Here is a 2404-nt window from a genome sequence, read left to right on the forward strand (position 1 = left end):
ATCAGGATTAGGGATTCCATTTTATGTATGGACTTTTTATCATTTTTAATGAAGGTGGCTTTCCTTATCTGTTCTGCTTTTATGCACTATTTTTCATGTCCTGCGCCCATCCGCAAGAATACCCCCTTTCAGCGTTTCATTTTTGGTTTTGGATGCTGTCCACTCTTCAGTGGCAGTGACCCCGCACCCCCCCTTCCCGGGTGGTAAAATGCATTATTAGACTGTACCATGTACATGTATGTATAAATTGATTTAATGATTGTGCTCATTTGATATACTAATAAATTGATCGGTGACAAACATCAAAGATGAAAAACAGAATACTGAACAAATTAACATGTAAATATTATTAAAAGCAGAGACATATAACCTTTAAAAATCTTTATAACAGAATAAAACAAAATATATTACCTTTACATTCAGGAGAAAGGAAAGAGATTGGAAAGCAGAGAATACACACACACAAAAAAATGACGTTGAAAAAAAAATCCCTTGAAATTCTTGATGTATGGAAACCTACTTGAAGGAGCCATTCAATAACTAGGGCAGTTCACATCGGGAATGATTAAATCAGTTTTTTGGCCTTTTCACATTGCCTCTATTCAAATCATTTTTTTAGCCTTTTCCCATTGCCTGTATTAAAATCTATACCCGTTTCTCTGTTGTACTGCAGTTCCTTCACATATCAGTATCATATTCATACATGTACATGTAGGCTTTTATTGTAGTTGATCTCATGTGTAATAATCGGGAAGAGGGGATGTGGTTGATAGTGGGGAGATAGGGGCATGCATTTCATCTCGCTGCTGGCACAACTCCCTCGGAGCATCTCAATAAGAGTTTGGTCAGTGCTGTTCACTGACAAATATGTTGATAGCCAATCAGATGCAAGCATTTTCAGTAGCTTACAACATCCTTCTGTGAAAATCACATGCAAAACTTCCCATGAAAGGCTCCCCCATTTTGTGGAAGCCTTTTGAATTTTTGAAGCCAACGTATATGGAATCATCAAGCGCCTTTCAAATTTTGATGCAGGGGCAAGTGCTCAAAATCCACCCCTTTCAGCTTCAGACTCCTTATGCCCTTTTTTATTTTAATATTAAACATCAGTAATATCATTTTTCTTTTGCTTCATGAAAATGATGCCTGGGCACATGTCCCCCTTGCTTTTCCCCAGCCACGCCACTAACGGTTGACATTGCAGACTCTTGCTTGCAGTGGAAACAGACCCCTGCGAGTGGTATTGATTGTGCTTCGTGAGCGTTTAGGTCCCTCTAGTCAGCTGGAGGGTGGATGCGCGTATGTATGATGGAGCTGGGGGTATTGGGTATGTTTTTCTGTGAGTGCGTGTCTCTCTCACGCACTACCTGATGGTTGGACGATACGAGAGGTGTTACTAAGGGCTGAAGGTGTAATGACGAGGGATGGCTCATAAAGAGAGAGAGGGGTAGGTAGAAAGATGGATTAATAGGGGCAAAAACAAGAGAGAGATGTGTAGATTGATAGATGGGAAAGAGACATAGAGAAAAGAGACAGAGAGAGGGAGGGTGAGTAAGGCCGGGGAGGGGGGGGGGGGGCGCAGTACAGCTAGGAGAACGTCATTAACGATGATCCATAGTCCTCAATCGGATGGAAGTTAATCTCAAAGACACAAACCACACTGGCAAGTAGTGCGGCAGTGTCACAACGTGAATTGAAACCACGTTTTCCCCCGTCCCCTGTGCGATTTATTACATCAAAGCTCCCAGGCCTTGGAAATTATATTCCCATTAGGGTTTGCTGCAGCTAACGATTTCAAAGAAATACGGGTCACATTGGAGGCGTACTGCTGGCTTTCCTATCAATACAAAAGAACATAGAGGAAACGCTCAATGTCTCTTCATGACTAGGTTTGCTGGCGCAGACTCTTGTTTGATACTTGAATTCATATTAAATTCATAACACCTTGAGCAGAGCCTAAAGTGAGTTTCTGAATCCCATTTTCTTCAGCCTGTGTTAAGGGTGCACTTACAATGTACAACATATACAGTCTTTGAGATCAGACTTTTGTGCATATTGCAAGGATTAGCTTCTCACCAACGATAATATTGTCTCTGAATTTTAAGACTACAATGTACATCTTGTTCATCAGAAGTCTTTGCATGCTCTGATACCTGTCGACTTTCTGTCATATTTTTTTGCCTGTCAATTAACTTTTATATATAGTTTTATTTATAAAAAAATATTCAAATTTATTATTATTAGTAGTATACAAAGGTCATGGGAAATTGAGGAATATACAGTACTAGTGCTTGCATAGTGCATAATACATGTATGTACATCAGGAATCAGGATGCTACATAACTTTTTAGATGAACTTGCCCTGTAGGGCAAATAAATTTGTAAATAGTTGGAATATACTTGC

This window comes from Lytechinus variegatus, chromosome 8 (genome assembly GCF_018143015.1).
Source record: "Lytechinus variegatus isolate NC3 chromosome 8, Lvar_3.0, whole genome shotgun sequence".
Taxonomy (NCBI): Eukaryota; Metazoa; Echinodermata; class Echinoidea; order Temnopleuroida; family Toxopneustidae; genus Lytechinus; species Lytechinus variegatus.